General features: G+C 43.2%; 1 protein-coding gene across 3 annotated transcripts in view; it reads left to right on the forward strand.

The window, feature by feature from the left end:
- Positions 1–23,457, forward strand: part of PRICKLE1 (prickle planar cell polarity protein 1) — a 102,757-nt gene that overhangs the window by 64,124 nt on the left and 15,176 nt on the right. The window contains exon 1 of one of the 3 annotated variants that reach the window (XM_070410399.1): positions 16,324–16,399. The exons of 1 other annotated variant lie outside the window; for it this stretch is intronic. The gene's annotated coding sequence lies outside the window, so the exon portion shown is untranslated. Of the gene's footprint in view, positions 1–16,323; positions 16,400–16,828; positions 16,913–23,457 lie in introns of those variants that run through there. One more of the 3 variants, XM_070410400.1, reaches the window with a different exon arrangement.

Raw genomic sequence — 23,457 nt, forward strand, 5'->3', positions numbered from 1 at the left:
TTCAGGCATACTTCAATTTTAAGCCAAGAAAGTTTAAGGTAATGGTACATAATATTCTAACAGGAAAGTATGTTGTGCTAAGATTATTACCATATAATAAAGTTCATAGTGCCCTAAAGCAATAGAATATGAGGATCCTTTATAAAAATACTTAGTCTAGGGCCAATACCCCACCCCCTGTCCTTTCCAGTTTCCTCCTCCTCAGAGCCACATTCTCCATACTTCTCATTTCTACTTTCAAAAGAAGGATTATCTTTTTCATTATTTTTTTTTAAATGCAAAAGTGGTGTACTCAGTCATCATTAATATACCTGTGGCTCAGTGGTTGAGTGTCGACCCATGAACCGGGAGGTCACAGGTCGATTCCTGGTCAGGGCACATGACTCGGTTGCAGGCTTGATCCCCAGTAGGGGGCATGCAGGAGGCAACCAATCAACGTTTCTCTCTCATCATTTCTCATCATTGATGTTTCTATCTCTCTCTCCCCTTCTCCCTTCCTCTCTCTGAAAATCAATAAAAACATATTTAAAATATATTTTGTTCACTTTTGTTTGCTCATACAGTAAACTTTTATAAAACCTAAAAGTGACTAACTGATGGATTAATTCAAATGAGGTGAACATAATTGCATTTCATATCCTGATAAAAATCACACGGGAGCAGGAGTCGTCATCATATCCTGCTGTGTATCCGCAGATATGTACTTACCTTGGCTAATGAGGAAAAATTAATACTGTCAATATGTGATTCAGCTCAGTGATAAGTTCATGTATCATCGTTCACATGACCAGCCACCAGTCATCTTCTATCTCTCTGCATTAGATCAACACAGATGTGCTGGCTTTGGAAATGTCCATCAACCTCTTGTAGGCTCTGCTTCACTCATGGCTGTGATGGGATTAGAGGTTACTTCCTCCTCACACGAATGTCATAATAGCTCAAGAAAAATTTTCCCATGCATTCATCAGATCAGAAGTCTGGGCACGAGAAAAGCTATAGGACTGGTGCTGAAAGAAAGCAAAAATATTGTAGCAGAGAAGAGCAAGAGACACAGTTGTGAACCAATTGTCGGTTGTCACTTTGCGGCAAATAAGTTGTGGGATAGGGGAAACCTTTCTGTCCTCTGCCAAGACATGACTCTCCAGTTAATTAGAGTCTGTTTAGTTCAAAAGGGTTCAAACACCTTCCCAGCTTATGTCTGTAAGGACCGTGTGATTTATTGTTTTCCTGCTTTGCCTACACAACTTGATCTGCTTATGTATTTTCAGTAAATAACCCCTGTCCCCCCAAATGACCTGTGATCTGCCTGCTATGTGTCCATGTGCTGGGATGCTAGTGAACATTCAAAACTCAGGAGACGCAGCTGCCCGGCAGCAAGTTTCAACAGTGGGGCAGCAGTTGACTTACATCAGTGGGAGCAGCACTTAACTCAAAAGCTTCATGAGTGTGCAGCTTATGCATAGGGGATGCGGTGAAATTGCAGAAACTGTGCATAATTAAAACCACGAATTGCATACCCCCACAATAATGGGTTTAAATTTTAGATGTGAATTGGCTTTAATTTCTAAATTTCTCATTTCATGTTGTTTTTTTTTCAGTCCATTCTTCAATGCATAAGAAACCATAGTTTTCAAAGGTTTTGTGGATTAAAACCAACACCACAAGCCACACCAAAAGAATAGTTTCACCTGACAGAGTAAAAAGGAAGTCAGCTTTCACTTGAGAAAGACATCTTTACCAAGGGGTGGGGGTGGGGGGGGCGCTTTAAATCTCTTAAATGAAATGTAGTTCCTCAGTACTTTTCATAAAAGAGATCCACAATCCCCTCATCAGCATGACTGCTTCGTGAGCAATATTGATGATTGGAGTGTGCAGGTCGAGTTTTGCATTGACTTAACTACACTGTGAAAACTTTTTCATTCCACAAATTTCCCATTGTCTTACGAAAACTAGTTACTAAAGTGAACTTTGTCTGTAGACCAATGGTTCCTAAACCCAGTTACAAATTGCAGTCACCTAGGGGGACAGTGTGAAGTGCAAATGTTTGGGTCCTAACTGAATCAAAATCAACAGGGATGTGATCCAGGCATCTATCTGTAGAGCTTAAGGCTTTCCAGGCGATTGCCACTCAGCTCAGCATTACTTGCGTTTGATCACCATTAATGTAGAAAACCTAATTCCCATCCATATCTAATAGCAAATACTCTTGCCCTATTCTACAAACAGAACAGTTAACATTTCTTCAATAGACATTTCTGGAGTATTTGTGCAAGACAAAACAATTCCACCTTCACTTGGAATTATTGGCCCGCAGCCCACAAAACACACATGCCCCAGTCCAAGTTCATCTGTCTTCGTGGAAACATGGTGAAGGGGTGGGCCCCTCGCAGTCTTGTTGGGTTCTAACCACCAAACTGGAAGGTGGCCATTTTTTAAACCTCACAGTCAGAGGAGCCACGAGGAGGGAAGCATCAAGTGTGAACCAGAAAGGAGGAGAAATAGTCTAAGTCTTATGCATAGGGGTTCTCAACCTTCCTAATGCCGCGACCCTTTAATACAGTTCCTCATGTTGTGGTGACCCCCAACCATAAAACTATTTTCGCTGCTACTTCATAACTGTACTTTTGCTACTGTTATGAATCATAATGTAAATATCTGATATGCAGGATGTATTTAGGCGACCCCTGTGAAAGGGTCGTTCGACCCCCAGAGGAGTCGAGACCCACAGGCTAAGAACCGCTGGACGGCCTAGACTTCTGCAGGCTGCCTTTTCTGAAACCAAAGCCATTTTCTAAGCTCAGTTACATTCCTGCTCTGTGTGGCCCGAGACACCTCTAGATCCTTACAGTAAATAATCACCCCACCCCTTTTCTCCTTGAATTAGTTTGGTTTCTGTTGCTGACAGCCATGGAATCCTAATACAAACATCATTCAGTAGTTTCAACACAGGCGAGTTTGCATCAAAATAGCTCCCTAACGCCCCGATCACGCGTGGATGCCACCCAAAGAGAGAAGCAACCCGACTGTGGGATCCGTTCCTGAGTGACTCCCATTCCATTCAGATTCTCTGCCCACTAAGTGTGCTTTTTTTGGAGGCAGGTGCCCTTGTGTTCCCTGCCAGAATATTCCTAAAGATACTTGAATTATAACTAAGCAATTTTCCTGTACTCTGCCCACCAAATTTCCCTGAACAAGAAGTTTCCTTTCCTGGCACCACTCCCAGGACACCTGTCCGGGAGCCGCACCTCCGAGCTGACTTGGCGCTGTTTGCAGAAATCAGCTCTTACCATCCCCTGCTTGTTAAGTGCCCTCCTATCTTAGGATGTACGCTTTTCCTAGGACCCCACTTTTCTTATCTCGTTTCCTGTTTTAATAAACCATCAGCAGAATGGGTACTTCGGTGTGATTATTACGTAGAATTTCTAAAGTCCACCTATGACTTTTGTAAGAAAGTGGGTTTTGGGTTTTGCCACAGGCTCAAATGTTAAAATAGATGTTTGTCTAATGCCTTTTTTTTTTTGCCAGGAATCACGTTTGTCAACCAACCACCCCACCCCACCCCTTTGAATTATATGCAGATTGATAATGGGAGGACCAAAGGGAGGTGATTTGTGGAGGTTGTAGAAATCTCACACTTGACCTTGCCTTAGGGGATGAAGAAGGTGTGGGGATAAAACAGATTCCTAGAGCAGAGAATTACCCCAGCAGCTGGGAATATTCTGGTGTGTATTGATTTTGGATGAGGGATAAAGAAGCAAAATGGAGTCACTATGGCCCCCATTCCCATTTCCTACGACCATAAGACGCAGAAGAAAAATCAGCTTGCGTAATTTCTGTTACTGTTTATTTACTTTTGGTGGTGTAGTACTTTCTTAGAACAGATATTGAAGTCAGTGGCTCATAATTGTTTTCTGTGTGTGTGTGTGTGTGTGTATGTGTGTGTGTCACATTGAAATAGGACATCTCTTGTGATGGTTTTGTGAGATTTGTATGGTGATAGTCTATTTGGGGAAAATTCCAGGGATTTTAGTGTGTCTTAATTTCTTTACTACCTGGCACTCCAAAGAATCTATCCCCTTGTGTAAAATGAGTGTGAGGGAAGTCTGGACATGCTCATCCAGGTGGGAGTCACTAAGCCCAGGACTTTCCTAGATAAGTAACAGGTGTGAAGTGTCGTCTGAGGGCTCTTCTCTTTGACAGCTGAATTGAGCCATAAAATTTTTGAGTAATTTATGCAAGTCTGTGGAAGCCCACATGTATAGATTGTTAATCCTGAGTTCAGAATGCACTAGTGTTGATTTCACAATGAAATCCTTAATTTTTTTGTGTGTCTTATCTTTAGCCTAGGTGAAAATATGCAGATTTCCTCATAAGTCAAAATGAATTTTTTAAACTGTTATCCATGGTCTTAACATCTTCTCTTGGCTTTTAAATAAAATGAGAGTTTATCATAATCATATGTTTCATTCATATTTAAAAATATTACAAGATGGCCATGACTGGGGTTAAGAGACCCTTAGAACATCTTTAATTTCAGTTAACTGCTAAGTTTGCATACTCTTCTTGTAGGCTGGATTTTTCCTCCTAAAAAAAATTTAAAAAGCAAAGCAACATGTGGTTTGTTACATTCATTGCTCTTCTTAACCTGTTTTGCATTAGGAGGTTATGGAAACCTAAGACTGAGAGCTCCATAAAGAAAGCCTTATGGCAAAGGAAAGAAATAGAGAAAAGAGACATCTGAAACCTGGCCCCTCTTCCCTATCTGCCCTAAAAATACATTCCAGTGTAAAATATGGGTCCTTGATAGTTGGAAGGAGAAAGGAGCAGAAAAGCAAATAATTTTTTAAAAATCATTAAGTATCTTGGTTAAGTAGTCCCTATATATCACCTTTAAGAACATCTAAAACATAAAATCTTCTGGAACAAAGCAAAACTGTAAATGTCCATTCATTCTCAGGCCATCTGTTGGTTCTCCTCTACTCCAAGCAAAAATTGCCAACAAGAATCTGCCCAGTGAGGATCAAGCCACCATACCTGTAGGTAGGCTTCTAGGAGTAACATGGCAGAGACCTCAGCCCATTTTCTCCTAATTTCTCCTCGTAATGTCACCAATGGTGGTGGCAGTGAATATTTTCCTCAGAGTGCTCAGAAAATCTGCAGGCTAGGTAGTATTCTAGTGGTCATCTTGAATTCTTTTTCCCCCTTATAATCTATACTAATAATATGCTAATTAACGGGATAGACCAGACATCTTCCTGATGTCATCTCAGACATCCTTCCTGACAAAGCTGGGCCTGGGGTCCCAGGTGCCTGCGGCCAGGGGCCTGGGTGAAGCCTGGGTCCCAGGTGCAGAGGAAAGCTGGAGCCGGCAGCTGGGAAAAGGAAGGCCTACTCTTGCACGAATTTTCGTGTATCGGGCCTCTAGTCTTATTATAAATTAAACTGATATTACATAACACCTGCATAATAAGGCCTACATGTTCCTCCCATAGGCTTTCAAGGATCCCTAATATTTATGTATGTGATCATCATATTTATTCTCCCTAAGAATTCTTTTAATTAGGTATAAAAAACAGAATGACCAGCAATTTTTTTTGGGGGGGGGGGTAGATTTTAATTCTGAAAAAGAACGCCGCACTTCATGAAAGGTATTGTTAGGGATTAGACACCTGCATGTTTGAGAAAGTCATTTTAAAGAAAGACAAGGAGATGGTCATAGGTGTTGCTTGTGTAGGAATTCGCCCTCTTCTTTTATCTTCTGAGTAGTGGCTCCATTTGAAGACATTGTCTTACCCATATCATTGGATTCTTTCAAAAAACCTTTTGACTCTTCAGGTCCCAAAAACATGACATGTCATAAAACTATTTTCTAATGATACTTTCAGTCTTTGCTAAATTACTCCCCCATCTGAAACATACTTTTCCAAAAAGTAGAGAAAGCATTTCAGAGATTCCTGGAGTCTTGTTAAAATTAACTGAAAGAAAAGCTAAAATCTTCAGAAATGGTTGCTAATGGAAATGTGGCTTGGTCTGTTATGTAAGCAACAATGCAGTCAGGTCTTACATTGGAACTAGGGTTTGTGTTAAGTAAAAATGTTTGCCCTTCAGTAGGAAGCAGATTGCCTTCACAAGCCAATGTGACATTATATGAACCCTAATTATTTGAGCTTATCTGCAAGAAATTTTTGTTGGGGACATATTGGCCATAAGAATTGCTCAGAAATGCTGATTAATTCTATTATCTTCTTTTTTCATTTGCTGCAAGTCAACTGAAGGACCTTAGTAAAAAAATAATAATAACGTATTATGGTTCTGGGAGTTGAGCTGTAATCCATTTTGTCTGACAAGTTTATTAATGGCTGCATTACTTCAGTGCCTTTTGCCTTCAGAATGTCATGTGAGATGTGTTCAGTAGAATAAGTTGCCCACAGACTATGAACTGAACCATTCTCATGATCTGTCCTTCGTTCAGCATAGTCTGCCTTTGAGTTGAAGAGGTGATGGTTGGGCTGCTGAGCCCATCCCAGAGTGACACCCATATCTGAGTAGGAGCTTAGTACGCTCTGATACGGGTAATGACTTAATAGGCAACAGAGCAACTGTTCTATATAGAAGTGATCCTGAAATACAGGCTGGTTTTGTTGTATTTGGACAATGAGATGAGTTTGTAGCTATAGAAACTAAAATGGCTCAGTGAGCTACATTGACGTTCAGGGTTTCCTTTGTCTGAGGGTCCCCAGGGTTAGCAATGAGGGCTGCACAACTCTTTAGAGAACAAAATACTGTCATTAAGCTTCCCTAAAGGAGACTTCATTTCTACCTAAAATAGTACAGTATTTAAAGCTTCTAGAGTTATTCTCTCTACTTTCAGCTGATGTTGCTGAGGGACAAGTTGGGAAAAGCAAAGCATTTTGTTTTGCTACTTGTAAGAGGCTCTGCTTTATACGCAGATGACAGTTGTTTATGATCATAGGCTCTGATGTCAGACCAGGTTTTGAATCTGGGCTCTTACACTAATTAGCTCATGACTAAATGGGTGAGTGACTTACCTTACTGTTCTCATATAAGATCTACCTTATGTTGTTATAAGGATTTTAAAATTATGTACAGAATTTAGCATAATGCCTAGCATACAAGTACTTCATAAGTTATCTGCTATAATAATAATAAAAGAGGTTCATTTGGCATTACTGTGTTCTTAATATAGCACCAGAGACAGTGAAGTAACATGTCCAGAAAGACACACAATTCTAATACGTACTTGACTCCTCGTTCTATACTGATTCCACCACTGTCCTTAAGTCACTGCGTAGGCCTTGAAAGGAAGGCCCTGTTCGAGGTACTCAATGGAATGCCCTAAGGCAGTGCTTTCTTTCCCTGCAGGATGCTGAGGATGCTCTCCAGATCCACTGAGAGCCCCTTTCTCCCTGACAAAGGGCTTCTTCACCATGACCATTTCCAGAGAGAGCACACCCAGGTTTTCCTCTGGAAACCCTTGTTTTCATCTCTTTCTATACCTCCTTTGCCTAGAGATTGTGTTTTGTCTCTAACCTAACTTCCAATTTCACTATCCCACACACTCTAAGGTTGATGTTATACATCTCCTGTCACTTTACATTTATGTTTGTCTTGAAAATTATTCTTCAGTGTGGTCGACAACAGGCTCTTACGGATTCAGTTGTGTCTTACAGGGTTGGATTGCAGCAGTATGCATGGGTGTTGGATCAGACAGTTTTGCACAGGGAACTGTTACAGCCCATGCCCCACTCCAGGGTGTGGCACTAATGTACTGACTGGAGAAGAGTCCACTCCTATAGTCCTGGCTTTTGCACCTTACCACGATTAACCACATTTAACCAAAGTCTCCTCCATCAGGACATCTTTATTATGTTTAGTACTGTGCTTAACAGAAGGGGACAGTTACTGCTCTCAAGAAGCATTCAATCTAGACTCAAGGTTAACAGAATTATGAACTGACCACTCAAGAGAGAGGGTATCATGTTTGTTGTGGGCCATGTCAATAGTCCGACATCACTGTTTTCACCCAGAATATCCAGATACTGAACTAATTGTGATGGGCTTGGCAGAAGGAGAACGGAAGCATTTGCGAAAGCTCTTTGAAGGAGCAAGAAACACAAGAAGGCCTATTTCTTAAAAGTGTATCTCTTCTATACACTCATATTAACCAAAATAGAGGGCTCTAGCCCATCCTTCTTGGTGTTGCTGCTGAGTGTAAAGGTTGAGCCCCTGGGTTATCCCAAAGCTGTGTGCACATAGGAAGAGAGTCCCACTCTCTCCAGTGAATAGAATTTCTGGTTGGAAAAGAAAATAAGCTGTCATCTGGGTGGAGGAACTGGCCTGAGTAAGATGGGAGTCTTGGGACTAGTGGAGGGTCCTGGAGCAGTGGATGTGCAGAGTAGAAGCCTTTGGTCTAATAGGGCTTCAGGAGACATTTCCTGGACCCATCCTAATTCAGCCTGGAAGTAAGAGTTAGCAGGCATATTAAAGTGAGTGGCTAGACAGCTCCACGTAATGAAGCAGCAGAATAAGGCTCAGTGGTCATGAAACAGTATAATCTGGTTGGAAACCACCAGTTCCAGAGCCAAAGTGAAGTGTGACAAGTGATGGGGCTGGAGCTGGAGCGGTCAGTGAGGGGCCTGAAATTGAGGGTCTTCACCGCAGACAGCCTTAACTTTACCCCACAGAGGTGCTAGGAAAACTGGGAAGAAGGGATTTTAAAGTAGGAGACTGGTATAGTCAGGTTTGTGGTGGTCAAGTGAAGGAGAAAGAATGTGGGGATAAGAAGACCCAAGGAGACGAGTTAGACTGCATCCAAAGGTGGGGAGGAGTGGTTGCTGCAATCATTGGGGCAGTGAGGAGGGATGCGGAGCCAACAAAGAAAGGTTAAAGGGTGCAAAATCTGATAAGTAACTGAATGAGGGTAGACAAGAATGGGGGCACCCAAAGTGAAGAAAACATCTGTGATGATCAGTTTCTGGCTTAGTGGGTGGTACCATAAACAGACCAGGAATAAGGAGGGAGGAGGATATTGATTTGGAGGTGAAAGGAGAACGTGATTTCGAAATGTGAGCTTTCTAAAGAGAGTTCAAGTTAGCCAATTAGTTTGAGTTCATATCAGATCTTATCAGCCAAAAAGAACAAATGACCTAAATGATAAACTTGATGAGATTTCTTTTAACATTAACACTGGAAAATTGAACCTCAAATTAGTTGACTCACTTTGTAAAAAAATCCAAATAAAAATGAAGAAAAGCCAATCAATGGACTGATAATTAAGATATAAATAGGAGCGCTTCGTTTGTGCAACGTCTGAGACAGGTTCTGTGGAAGATCAATGGGAACCAAACCATCTTCACCACTCAACAAACACTTACTGAGAATCCACTATGTACCAGGCCTGGGTGTCTCCGCACTTGGGATAGATCACAAAACAAAACAGACGTGATCCCTGCCCTCAGCCCCTCTATAATTCAGTGCACGGTTGAAGAGACTAATGCTGCAAGCAAAGAGGAGAAAGGAAACATGAAGACTTATACCAACAACTGTTACTCATCTAGAACTATGTGGCTCAAGACCGACAGAACAATTTGAATTCCAAATCTTGGCCCTGACCCAATCTAATTAAAGCTTGTAAACCAGTCTCCACTACAAAACCACCTCCTTTCCATTCCCACGGTTGCAGAAAGGGACTTGGGATCTTAGATAAGATAAAGAAATGTTATGGGAAGCTGTGCTGACCTTTTTCTTTTGGGCAAGAGGCTTTTGGCCGCCTGGAATCATTCTTTGCTGACACCTCTCTGAGGACACCTTGAGTAGTCACAGTGCACAGTGGCCGTGGTAAGTGCTGGTGTGCCTTTGTCAGCCCAGATTTTCCCTCGTGGAGAATCAACCAGCTTAGATGGTGGGGAGTTTAAGGAGCATAAGCAAATACACAAGTGAGCAAAATAGCTTTGAGCACGTAGTCCATGAAATAAAGCAATGAATATTGTATAATATTACATTTTAAGACAGAGCAATATTTATTACTTAATGGTTTGCATAAACACTAACTGTTAGATTGTAGATTCCCACTGAACACAATAACTTTCCAATGCCATTTTGATCTCTTGGGTAGTCCTTTCACATAGATTATCTTCCAACCTGAAAACCACGCACCTGTTTTTGTTTTATAACGTGCTCTTTAACACAACAGGACATAAAAAAACATGTTTTATTTATTTATTTTAAAATCTTTATTGTTGAAAGTATTACATATGTCCCCCCCCCCCCACCCATTGGCCCCCTGCAGCCCGCCTCTGCTCCCCAGCCCAGACCTTCACCACCTTATTGTCTGTGTCCATGGGTTATGCATATATGCACATAAGTTTTTTGGTTGATCACCTTCCACCCATCCACCCTCTCACGCCTTCCCTCCGAGATTCCACACTCTGGAACCATGTTTTAAATACTGATTTTAAATATCGACAGGAAGATCAACGTTGAGCTTAAAAACGAAAATCCTTCAGGTTACCTTGAGTTTGTCTCCCATGGAGAGTGAAAAATATTTGAGGTTTCAAGTGAGAGCTCACATCAGGGCTGAACTCTTGGTTGTCTTTCAAGGAAACTATGGGAATGCTGACTCATTGAGGAATGTCGGCACCCCATCTGTTGCTCCCCCCCAACCCCCTACCCCACCATCCACGCTAGTCTTCCACAGTTCGGTGTATTCACCCTCGGACACACTGTCTTGTCTTTCCTACCCTTGCCTACTGAGGCAGCATCCAGGCTCTTCCCATCTGGTTGCCTTGCACTGTTCTCTCTACACTCCCTCTAATTAGGGCATAGATACAATCATGTCACTCTTTGCTGAAGCTTCTGTGGCTTTCCACAGCCCCTAGAATAGCTTAGAGGCTTGTGCAGCCATTCACAGCCTGGCACTGCTTTCTTTTAGTCCTGTCTCCAGCCCCCCACCCCCACCCCCCTCTTCCCTCCCCCCTCTCAGTCCTCACACCACAGTACTAAGAGCTTAGTACTAAGCTTACTAAGAGCTGCTCACTCTCTTAGACATCAAACTTTGATGGGCTCAACCTGGACTCAGCTCTGTTCCCTATCTCAACTCCCTTAATTTCCCTGATCACCCACTTTTAATCTATAAAGGTTCCAGTTTAAATGTCACCTCACCTTCACACTTCCTTGATCCTCACCTTCTAACCAGAATCAATTGGTCAACATTTCCCATTATTTCTGTATTAGAAGTTTAGCCACACCGAAACTGTTGTATAATCACAGTGCATCATTGTTATGTATTTCAGAAAATAGAATCATTTATTTTTTCCACTCATCTTGTATATTTTCCTATGCTTTCTTTTTGGAATAAATCAAGATATAAATAGGATATGAAATTTAGAATAGGTTATCTTTAGTTAAGGGGAGCGTCTAGGTCTAATAGTGCTGTCCTCCAACAAATACTTTTGGACTCAACCGAAGAATCTGTTAGTGTATCAATGAATGGGTACACGCGGCATCAGTTGGAGCAGCTCCTGCTCCAATATGTCTGTCTGGCTCCATGGAAATATGGGACCAGTGACACCCCCTTCTCAAGTATTGTAAATAAATGCAGCAGAGATTTATCTCTTCAAGTTTGAACCTGGGAGGAAGATAGCAGGGAGTAGAACTATGTATTTTCCCATATCCACAAATACTTAAATCAAGAACGTCACTTTCTGCTTCCAAATTTTTCTTTCTTATATTAATATTGTAGTCTATTTCCTTTATTGTTTTTTAAACTATTTACAAAAGTCTTATATGATCATTATAAAAATAAAAAAGGTTATAAATGGTGTGAAAATATGAAAATACATTTATTTTACAAATATAAATTCAAAAGTAATAGTTTCCTATAATCTGCCTTCCCCTAGACGCTATATTACTAGTCTACTGTTTATATACCTCTAAATAGTTTTTCTATGTGTATACTAGCTTATATATTATTAGTTATAACAATGTGATCATACTATATATTTTGCATCTTAACATATCTTGGATATCTTTTCATGTATCGATCTCCCAATGTTTATTGGAAGAATTATTCTTCATATGTTAATGTTTTGGCAGTTTTTCAGCAGTATAGTCTTAAGAATGTTTATGTAAAGCCACAGATCTCTACAGGAGTTGGAAAAAGTTAAAGAACTCAAGGTCAAGATGCTTGAACGCTAGTTTAATTATTTGTCCATGAAAAGTAACAAACATTTCCTGGGTGGGGAAGGAGTCAAAATAGTTGGGACAGAGGAGTGAGGTGGGCAAAGATGGCTGTCAAATGATACTAAAAGTTATAACCTTGAACAAAAGGACCTGATCCCATATTCTCCCAACCAGTGGGCTGCAGACTCAACACAGCACAGCCGTGAGCACCTATCTGATATCAGTGTCATACCAGCTATTCAGTTTTAAACGACTCTGAAAATATTAGAGCTGGTGGAGCCTCTGGCAGCATCTAGTTCCAGATGGAAGAGCCTGAAGGTCACCTTGGGAGAATGGAGGATGAGAGGGTGGGAGTTGAGGAAGTCTGCGAGAAACCCAAGCAGAGCTTCAACAGAGTTTCACTTTTAGCTGTTTCTATATTAAGATTTCTATTTCAGTTGAGATATGGATTGTGTTTCCTCCTCAGAAGTTATAACCATTGACCTAGCCCATTTCCTTTTTAGAAATGAAAAACAAACCAAAAAACAACACTAATACCTTAGAGAAGTGATTTATCCCAGTGTCACAGAGCTAGTCATTGACAGAAAATAGACATTTAAATCTCCTAACTCCAAACCCAATGCATCAGGGTACTTTGAAGGGAGCATTTGCTCACTCACCTCAGAAGAGGTTGGAGAGGGGGGAGGGGACGATGGCTGGGAGGGTTGGAGTAGTAAGTCTAAAGAGGGATTGGGTGTAGAAAATGTTAAAGAACCAGTACTCTCTAATCACATTGCTTTAAATATAATCAAAGGGGAAAGAAAATAATTGGAGACCTAGAGAAACTGCAACCTATGATAAAACACCATCATGCCTGTTCGCTCCGGGAAGAGCTGATACCTGCCTTGGGGCCCTTCCTGAGGGAGCTACAGGCTCAGATACTGGTAACTAGAATTTACAAATGTTCAGTGACCGACAGGGTGTAAGGCCCAATCGGAGGCACAACAGACATGTTTAAAATTAACAAGAAAGAAAAGCATTTTACATAAACTGTCAGTGGTACCAAACTTGGTAACAAGCATAAAGAATTATTACAATTAATTCTCTGGATCTCATTTCTTTATCTAGACCAGATGTAGGTTGTTGGCAGCTCTAAAATTGTATGATTTTGTGATTTAAAAAAAAATTTTAAAGCCATTTTAATTAGAAATTACATCCCATATACAGGTGCATTTGCACTTCTTAGTCACCTATCTCTATGTAGGCAGAACAGCTCAAGGTCAGAACAACCAAACTGCTGTCCTAGACTATGCCTTCGCTGAAGACTCAAGCTGGCACCCTACTTAACATTATATATGCTGACTGGCCCTCAGACTCAGTGAGTGAGATGTCATTCGATGACTGTTAGAGTCCTTGACCTCTCTTCTGTATTAAGAAACTTAATGACATCCAATCATTTAAATAGGCTCTTCCTAGAGTGCTGGCAATTACTTAAAAATCCTTCCAAATGTTTGAGACCAAGAACAACTCTGACTCTTAAAACTAGAAAGCAGGTCTGTTTTACACATGAAAAAAAAAAGGCATGGAGCAGACCTCAAGGTCACCATATACAAATCACAGGTGAACCAAGGAATAGCACCAGTATATGTTGTACTTTATATTTCGTACTTACCTCTTTCTTCCAGATCCAGTAAAGCTGGCTGGCATTTGACAAACAAATGTCCTTGGCATTTCTCTGTTTTTCTATCACAGTCTCCTCCCATAGGACATTGCAGTTCAGTCTGGGTTTAGATTAGAAATGGAGTTATTTGTACGGGTATGGTATAGTTGTGAGGGCCTGAGTAGAATGTCCAAAACCATTCATTCACTTAACGCCTGTTAATTGAACTTGTCCTGCTCTGTGCCTGGCATGATTTTAGGTGCTGAGAATACAGGAGTGAATCTCCAAAATCCCCACCTTTTAGCAGAGGAGAGAGACAGCAAACATGAACACACAGACCTGATGCAAAGCCTAGTTCTATGAAGATAAATAGCAACAAGAAGGAGGGATGATACTTGGGGTTGAGGGGGTTGGAGAAGGCCTCTCTGAGGAGGTGAGAGTAGAGTAGAGACCAGGATGGGGTGAGGGAACCAAGTCCTGTGAATTTCTGGGCTTCCTTTCCCAGCCTCCCTTCAAGTGTGATTTGCAAGCAATGAATATTCCCACTTGGCTGAAACAAAAAGGTGCTGGTGGGGGTCCTTGCTCTCCATCCTGTAAATTCACCCTTGACAAAAACAGTGCCTTTCAGACCAGACTACATGGGCTGTTGTATTCAGATTGAACATTAGCTGGAAGCTTTTAACTGTCTCCAAACTGCTTCATCATCCAAAAAGTTACAAAAGCAATGAAGCTGACAGTACCTGTTGAAAATGCAGCAAACAGTATTTATAAGTAATTGTGTTAGAGGAAGCACGCTTACAATGGCTGGCATTTAATACTGAGACGTGTTGCTGTGGTTTGTAGTTGGGAAGGCTCTGTAGCCTTGGCTACTGTGTGTCACCCTCCTGTAAAAGCTGTTTCAAAAAGGATCCACCTGACTTAAACCATTGGCGTGCTGACCCTCCCTTTACCATAATGACAAGATAGTTTAGAGTTTGGTTTATATCAATAACTGATTGCACATTTGTCCAATAGATACTGTCAATTGATGACTTCCGGGAGGAAGCCCAAACAGAATGAAGCAGGAAAAAAGGAGATCTAACCTAGGTATTCATGTTAATTTCACAGCTCCACAGAGGCCCTTTGAAGTCCTCTCCCCGCCCTCCCACAAATCCCCACACTATCTGAAGGCTGGAGGAGCTCTATCTTAGAGCTGTTTGGGAACTGTCTTCAAAAACTAGAATGTATACTGCCCAACAGAGAGTCAATTTGAATTTCAAATCCCGTTGTCTCAAACAGTGTTTCCAAGCTAACCTACCAGCAGAGCCACAACTAACTTTCTCCCTCCCTCCCTCTTTCTTCCTTCCTTCCTTCCTTCCTTCCTTCCTTCCTTCCTTCCTTCCTTCCTTCCTTTCTCTCTCTCTCTCTCTCTCTCTCTCTCTCTCTTTCTCTCTCTTTCTTTCTTTCTTTCTTTCTTCTTTCTTTTCTTTCTTTCTCTTTCTTTCTTTCTTCCTTTCTTCCTTTTTCTTTCTCTCTCTCTCTCTCTCTCTCTCTCTCTCTCTCTCTCTCTTTCTTATCTCTGCCACTTTAAAAAGGTAACAAAACAAAAAGCACCTTCTCCAGCAGAGATAACAGAAATTGGCCAGAGTTATTTACTTGACTGCTCTATTTATGGCCACTTGTTTGTGTATTTTTAAATCACAGTTACAATGAGCTATTGTTCAGTGGTGTACTGTAGAAACGTGTATGTTGCAAACTACTCCCAAGGAAACCTGATGGTACAAGGTTCTTTTCTCTTACCTAACCAAAAAAGTTAAAAATAAAAAGTAGGATACCGAAGGAATTTGACCGTTTTAAGTTGCTTTTATTTGTTAGCCTTTTATGAAATGGCAAAGCTATTAAATATTGCCTCCTCTTCTCCCCATTTCCTTTGATCGCCATGTGATAAGGAGGCTATTGCAAAAATTAAAATCTGTGGTTGAGAAGAGATTCAGACCTCTGCTGCAAATATTTATCACTTCTTTCTGGGCTTGCTTTGAGGTTCTGTTTTTGCTTTTCTTGGCCCTTTCTGTGAACACCTAATGCCAAGCTGCACTTTCTCTTGGTGTACCTAGAAATAGCTCAGAACCAAGATTAGCCTTAAGTGTGGGGCAGGCAGGTTCTGGTGTTCGAATAATGATATTCACTTAACCTACTTATAACAACTCTCAGTCAGGTACTTGATTAAGTGCATCCCGTGACCTGGCTCCTTTTCTCTTGTTGTTATTTACTGATAAAAATAAATCTCCTGCGCTAAGCAGTAGGCATCGCCTCGAAATGCAAGAGAAGTCCTACGGGGAGAATTCATATGTTAATGAGCCCTTCCTAGGGAGAACTTGGTTCAGCGTGCCATTTGCTGACATCATTGTTATGGGCCGAGTGGAGATGATTTCTTTAAGGGGTGGTTTTGCATATTCTCCCGGCGCGCTGTGGTCCGCGCGTGCACCTGCGGGAGGGGGAGTTTACATAAGCGTCTTGGGGGACTTGCCTCTCCGCGGCTCCGCTCACTAGGGCTCGCGGCCATGGAGCGGATGGACCGAGGTAGGTGCTGGAGCCGCGAGGCTGGCCAAGTGGGTGGGTAGCTTTTCGAGGAATATCGTGCTCGCAGGACCTCGTGGAGACCTGCCAGGGGCACGGTCAGCAGTGACAGTTCCTGGAAAGAGGGCGGCGGCGAGATCAGGTTGGGCAGGCGCCTCCTGCGGACCGGAGCGGGGAACCGAGCCAGCCTGGCATCGCGAGCCGGGCGGCCGGCCCGCTGCGCTCCGCCGAGGGTGGGACCGGCAGGAAGCGAAATGGTTACTTTTTTTCATGCGGGCTCTGGTTACTTTTGAAGATCGGTCCCAAGCGGGCCCCCGGAGCGGAGCGGAGTCGGGGTTTTTCTCTCCGCGGTGGAGGATCCTGGGGAGGCGCAGCGCTGGGACTTGGGGGATGCGGTGGCCTGGACGAGGCGACTCTAACCCGGGGAGCAGAGTCAGCGACGCCGGCGGGGACAGGGTCTCCGGGGACCAGGAGGACCTTTTGCCGACCCCCCACGATCGGTTGCGGACTGCGGGGGTGAGCATCGCTGCGTTGCACCGAAAGTGGGCTCGATGAGGACAGGCCGGGGAGAGTGCGTCACGGCGGGGCGGGGGCGGGGGCGGGGGCGACCCCCTCGCCCCCCGGGCGGGGCCAGGCGCGGCGCCCTGACGGGGGGCGCGGCCCGCCCTGGTTTAATGGGGGCCCAGCGCTCGAGGCTCCCTCCCTGCTAGGGTCTCCTCCGGAAATGGGTGGGCGAGGGTGACCCGGAGGGCACCCTGCCCTGTTCTCCTCTGCGGGGCACCGCGCGCCGGCCGCCAACCTCGGCCGGTCGCAGGGCGGGTGGGCGGCGAGCGCTCGCCGAGGGGCTCGGGAGCCCGCGGGCCGGGGCGGGAGCCCCGAGGGGCTGCAGGCCGCGCTTGGCCCCGCGGCCGCAGGTGGGGGCCGCTGTCTGGGTCCGGGGCAGGATGGCATCGGGCGGCGAGGGCTGATCGCCGCGGGCTGCAGGGGTGCGCGCCCACTGGGAGGAGGCTTCTCCTCCGAAGTTGGGGGCCCCGGGCCACTCGGAACCGCCGTCCAGCCGCGGGGCGCGTCTCTTCCTCGGAGGGGACCAACGCCGGGAGGCGGCGCGAGGCTTTCCTCTGGAGACGGGTAAGGGGGTTCGAAGGCGACTCCAGCCCGGAAGACCGGGCCACTCTTCTCGGTGGGTCTCGCGTCGGCGCCTGGGAAGGGGTTCACTCGCATCCGCTGGGTCTTGAGCTCGGCCTCCGGGTGCGGGAGGCCGCGGAAACCGAGAGGGAGCCGGGGGACCGACGCGACCCACGGCCCGGGGCGCCCCCTGGCGGCTCGAGCCGCCACCGCCGCACGGAGGGTCGGGATCGCGGGGCGCAGGGGGCGCCGACGCCTGCTCCAAAGTGTCTCTTCCGACGCGGGCGTGGGGTTCACCCGGCGGATCCTCGACAGCCGCCGCTGAATTTTCCCCGAAGAAGGGTGGCATCCTTTCTCCCCCGGCTCCCCTCCTGACCCCCTTTTTTTCAAAAGCTCGGGTTTCCACATTCATCTCTGTCAGTATACACCAGGCTATGTGTGGAATTTGTTTTTACAACTCGAGTCTTGTGACTTCTCAAACACTTTCTTGAAGTGTTTTCTCTGGAAACTTGTTTCAAATGAGTGCTGTGCGTTTCACAAAGAGGAGTGTTGTTCAGAAGCCAACAGGTGACAGGGTGAAACCCGAGTCTCTGTGTACATTGGAGTCGAGTCTGGCTGCCGTTTCCTTGGGCCGCGGTTGAAAATAGAAATTCAGAAAATCAATAGGAGACTGACTGGAACACGGTTTTAAGAAAAGACCTGCGTCCCCCTCCCCGTTACGGAAAACATAATGAGCCCATTGGAACCGTGCCTGGCGTGGTGCGCCTCACACCGCGGCATGCGTTGGGGGTTTGGTCTTGATAGGCCGGTTTACAGCCAAATAACCTGACCCCAAAAGCGTCGCTCTGGCAGGGGACCACGCTTTGTCATCGTGTTTCCTCCTTTTGTTCAGCAATCTGTCTTACTGTCGTGGAATGTGTTTGTGCATGGAATTAGGGTGCTTGGACACCCTGCAGGGCCCACATTTCCTCTTGGAAAAATGGATAGCTTCTTGGCAATTGGATGCTGCATGACAGGCCACTCAGTTGTTGGGAAAATGTACCAGTTGGATGGACGTTTACCTGGAAAATACAGAAAATGCCAAAGGACACATGGCCTCGTGCCACTGATTGCTAGTACGAAGCAGTGTTAGTAAAGGGATGGTTCATACGCGGGATCTTCAGATACCTTCGTTATGTTTTTACTTTTATTTTTTATACAAAATATATTTACCCTTTATTCAAGTTATCTTCACAGTTCATTTCAGCGTAAGTAAAATTGGGTTATGATCTGTTAGTAGTGACTTTGGCCTTTAGCAGGCCATAGGTATTGAATGCTCTTTGGGTATGTGAAAATTTTAAAGAGATCATTGTAGTCATTTTGCTAGCCTATGCCTTGTATAGGTCTCAGGCTTTTTTATTTTTATAAGTTAAGGACATCATAAACAAGAAGACATGTGCATCCATAAGGGTTATATTTTGTGTACTGAGAAGAATGGAAGTGTTACAAGTTTCCCTGCTACCAAATGAGCCTGTAGTTAAATTTAATTTGTCTGCATGTTTAGCCTAGAAGTAGAGTAACTTGACTTGGGTATGTGTGACCTGCACCTTCTTGTTAACAAGCAGTTTAACAAAGAAGTTGTTAAGTAGTTTGTGGTCCACTGGATGGCACTTAGCAGCAGGGGACACCTGGGGAAGGTTAGCCCACTGACTCCACAAATCAGTATCTGTTCTGGTTTTTGGTGATCAAAGGATTTCTAACTCCCGTGGTCATGTTCACATGAGAAATATTTATTCATAAGGATCTTACCATAGCAGGGTAGTCTTCACATAGGAACTAGAGTGGGATTACACTGGGGAAAGTATTTGTCATTAGGGGTGTGACTGTAGACTTCATTTACATTGGCAGCCACTGAAAATTATTTTGTTTTCTGTTCACGTGCTTCTGATTTGATTTGGTGGCTTGGTCCAAGAAAATGATGAATGATATTATAGGGACCATACTAGAACTGATGTACAGTTACCACCTCAGTATGTGTCTGATTCAATTCATTCTCCTCAACTCCCTCAGACCCTCACTCTCCGTCTGACTTGCCTATGTAGTTTCCATGTTGGTGCATGACAGATATTTCAATCAGGTAAGACTCAGAACTGTTTGACCCAGTTTCCCTCTTTCCCCAAGCCAACATGCTTAGGCTCTCTTGGTGTTAATGGGCTAATAGGTCCCTCCCAGGTTCCCTTTCTCTTTCCTGACCATCTCTATCCTATTAATTTTCCTTAAGACCAGGAGTGGCACCCTCCTACTCAGAACCTTTTTGTCCTCTCCCATTGCCTAGAGCAGCGGTTCTCAACCTGTGGGTCGCGACCCCTTTGGCGGTCAAACAACCCTTTCACAGGGGTTGCCTAAGACCATCCTGCATATCAGATATTTACATTACGATTCATAACAGTAGCAACATTACAGTTATGAAGTAGCAACGAAAATAATTTTATGGTTGGGTCACAACATGAGGAACTGTATTTAAAGGGCCAGAAGGTTGAGAACCACTGGCCTAGAGGGTTAAGTGCAAAGTCTTCTGCCTGATATGTACTACTTGAAAGTTCACTCAGTGCTACCACTGCCATCCATTGTTGCTTCTTTGGAAGAATCTGTCTTCCAGTGAAACTGCCCACTGTTTACTGCCTCTGGACCTTCATATACTGTGCTGACTTATTAAGCTTCAGGGGAAAATAATAAAGGTTTAAATATATATGTCAAGGTCAATCAAAAGAACAATCCTTAGCTACTCTGGATGCAGCATACAGCTCATTAGAAAATAAATGGACTCCAAATACCAAACTAGCATTGCAAAATAATAAAGCTAATTTTTAATTCGAATAACACCTTCATGTCCTGTATGTTATCTTATTTAACCAGTGGTTACTGTGCTTATGGGAGGAATGCCTAAGCCCTTGTCCACAACATAATTATTCTATATACCTTTAGACAATTTTTTTCAAAGGCATAGTTGCCTAATTTACAGCATATTGAAAGCAACAAATTTTAAAAGATTTGGAGGTTGTTGGTTGTGGGCAAAGGGAAAAGGTTACTTACTTAAGAAGAAACTCAAGTAGCAGGAATCCAGACGTCATGAGAACAGGGAGAGAAAAAACTTGTCTACCATCTTAGCCACGGTGCCATGCACTCCTGGCCATCAGCTCTACGTTGTGAGGTAGCCCTGGAACCGGCCCTATATTCTAGTTGAGGACCAGGTTCTCAGGTCACACCCAGCTGGGATGGCTGGATTAGAATTCCTGTGTCTTGAATCCTGAAGCCAGTGTTTTTCTGCTGTTCATTTTTTACTCAAAGTGGAAAGATGATCAGCCAAAGACTAAATCATGTAGAATTTACACATATAACCATCATTAAAGAAAGCAAGAGAATGTATAATGGAATTTGGAAGCATTCTCAGCGCTTTTTTTCAGTTCTGGCTTTTTTTGGAATAAATGTCAGTTGCCTTCTTTCTGATTTTTCCCAGAACCATTCAATAACGGTCTTTAAAGTTAAGGATGAATGAGTAAATGGAGTGAATGCATCTAGCAGTAAATTTCATGAGAAACCTCTCCTTACATCACCATGTTGGATGAATGAAGCTGTACTCTAATTTGGGTAACAAGCACTACCTCACAGCCAGGCATATACTGGGTCCTTACAATTGTTGCTCTCCGTAACACAACTGGAAAGACCCTGCCATGCTCTGTAGATCATTATACATGCTGTGTGTGTGCGCACGCACGTGTGTGTGCACATGTGTATGCGTGCATGTGCTTGCACATGCACTGTGTGTATCGTGTTAGAAATTTTATGTAGGGATGGGTTAGGATCTGAGTTCAAGGCAGCTGGGAAAGGTGGTCAATAGTTTGGCAAAATTGTTTGCTCCACAGGAAGCTAGAGCCTTCCCAAACTAAAAAAAATGATGAAACTCACATGTTCACATGTCAACATTCAGTCCTTTTTTTTCTTATTAACATGTTCTTATTCCAGATGTCGCTGGTTAGCTTCAAGGAAATCTATGTAGTCACAGGGAAAGTAACAATGCCAGTTGGTGCACATCAATAGTAACTTTAATTCTTCATATTCATATAACTTTTTCTTCTTTAAAACTTTCATATCCTTAGAAAATAGATGCCATTTTTAAGAACCAAGCCCCAAGATGTTTGGTGGCTTGTCAAAGGCATGAAGACTTCAGGGCTGCGTCCACTGAATGCTGAGAACTCCAGATTCCATTCCCTAAGGATTGCTCCTTACTTGGATCACATGTGCTCTCGACAATTATGATGATGGAGAAGTCATACATCTGAGAGCTGTTTATCTTTGGGTCTTTTTAAATGGAAAGAAGTAGCTATTTAATGATTCTGAAGGGGGAAGGGAGAAAAAGGACAAAGGAGGGATATGGTTCCATTTTGTGTTGTCTGACTGGCATGAAGTTACTCCCATGATAACCCTTGTCTTTCTTATCTCTCTCTACCCAACGTTGGGCTTCTTTCTCCCCACCCTTGTGTCCACGTCTTGCTCTTCTGTTTGTCATCATTTCTCTCCTTGACTCCTGTAGTTGGCTTTTAGCCTCCTCTTGAAAATAAAATCTGCAAGTATCATAACCTGCTCGAATTTAATTCAATTACCTGCTCGTTGTGCTCGACTTCAGTGCCATCTTTGATGGTGGTGTTCGTTCTTAAAGGTGTTGCTTCCGTTCACATTTCCTTAATGGGCAGACTCTGGGACATGAACAAACCCAACCCTGAAAACGTTTACTTCTCTCTGCATTATGAGGCTTATTTACAGCCAGAGTTATAAAGAGATGGTGGAGAGGTGGGGCCCCTACTGATTCATTTCCTTAACAGGGTCAGACCTAGGACAGAATGGCTTACTGCATAGTTGTCATTCACGTGTGATTAAGTTCATTCAGCTTATTACAGCATTTCAAGACCAGGATAATAAACCTGCCTCCTCATAATCACAGAATACCAATGGTTTGAACTATTTGGGCTTTTTGTTCTATTTATCTCTAGCATCTAACATGAATTCTTGCACATTGTTTTTTAAATGAACATTTTCTAAACAGCTATGTTTGTTTGAACTATGATTTGGTAAGAGAATATGAAAAATACAGACTTTCAAATGGTGTGTGGTGTATGTGAGAAAGAGGGGCAGGAAGAGGATGATAAAGCAAATGAAGCAAAATGTAAGCAGTTGATGAGTCTGGGCAAATGCTGTAAAGGAGTTGCTTACTCTTCTTGCAACTCTTCTGAAGTTTGAAATTACATCAAAATAAAAATTATTTACAAAAGTAAAATACAAAATAAATAAAGGAACATCTAAGTGGTTCTGAAAAATCAAAACAAAACAAAAAAAACTCACACCAAACAACTTGAAAAAAATTTCACCCTCTATCACAGTGGTTCTCAACCTTGGCTGCACATTAGAATCACCTGGGAATCTTTTTAAAATCCTGATTTCTGGGCCTCATCCTCCAGAAATTCTGTTTTTTTGTTATGGGGTGGGGCCACAACATTAGTAACAAAGAAACAAAATTTCCGGAGGATGAGGCCCAGAAATCAGGATTTTAAAAAGATTCCCAGTTGATTCTAATGTGCAGCCAAGGTTGAGAACCATTGTTCTATCATAACACCATTTGTAAACCTGATTTGTGTCCCTCTTTCACATGATTAACCTTAAGAGCCAACACCTGGAAATGAAATTAATGGAATTTTTCTATCAGATTTAATTCACGCATGGTTTCATGTGTAGCCTAAAAGGAGGTATTTTGGCAGACCAAACAGTCACATTTACGTGTCATTAGGAAGAGCAAATACCATATAGTCATATACATGCCTACGTAAGGGATATTTGTGAGATATTTTTATTATTTTAACCTTTCACAAGGGCAAGAACATGCTCAGCAGTCAACTGCAGTTGTA

The sequence above is a fragment of the Myotis yumanensis genome, unplaced genomic scaffold, assembly GCF_028538775.1.
Source record: "Myotis yumanensis isolate MYYU_CA2020_CCGP unplaced genomic scaffold, mMyoYum1.0.hap1 SCAF_3, whole genome shotgun sequence".
Taxonomy (NCBI): Eukaryota; Metazoa; Chordata; class Mammalia; order Chiroptera; family Vespertilionidae; genus Myotis; species Myotis yumanensis.